Source organism: Mesoplodon densirostris, chromosome 11 (genome assembly GCF_025265405.1).
Source record: "Mesoplodon densirostris isolate mMesDen1 chromosome 11, mMesDen1 primary haplotype, whole genome shotgun sequence".
Taxonomy (NCBI): Eukaryota; Metazoa; Chordata; class Mammalia; order Artiodactyla; family Ziphiidae; genus Mesoplodon; species Mesoplodon densirostris.
In genome coordinates, this window is record NC_082671.1 from 103,344,338 (window position 1) to 103,344,994 (window position 657).

Here is a 657-nt window from a genome sequence, read left to right on the forward strand (position 1 = left end):
CAAAGAGAAATGCCACGATCCTAGAAAGTAACCATCAGAAGCAATGACTTTGAAAGCTTACTTTCCAAAAAAAAAAAAAAAAATCAACCTGAGAGAGGTTTTAACTTTGTTTTCGTTTTAAGGATTAGAAATAATGCAAATAAAGTGCCCGGCACAAAGTAGTCTCACAATAAATGGTAGCTATTACTGTCGCTTCTTGCCGTCATGGACCGTATATTCTCATATCTGTACCCCTTCCCAACGCCTAGCACATATTGGTCGATCATATAAATATTTATCGAATGAGTGAACGAGTGACATCAGTAAGAGGTTGCACTCTGGCTAAATGCGTTCCGCGTTAGACCCTGAGGCCATGAGAAAACGATAGATAAAACCGTCTCCGGCTCACCCGCCCCCCCCACCAGTGCTAAACTACAATTCCCAGCATGCTGTGAAACTCCGTAGTTTCAGTGCGTCCGGGAAGAGAAGTCTCCGTCTCGCCATTGGCTCCGCGGGAGAAGCGTAGTAGTTTATGCAAATACGAGGGCTCTAGCTTACGCACGCACGGAGACTGCGCAGATCTCGTCTGAGTTCTGCGGAACTCATTTTGAGCGCGGGGATTTTAGCCGGTAGGATTTAAGGAAGGGTTCACTTCCGGTAGCACCGGAAGCAGTTTGA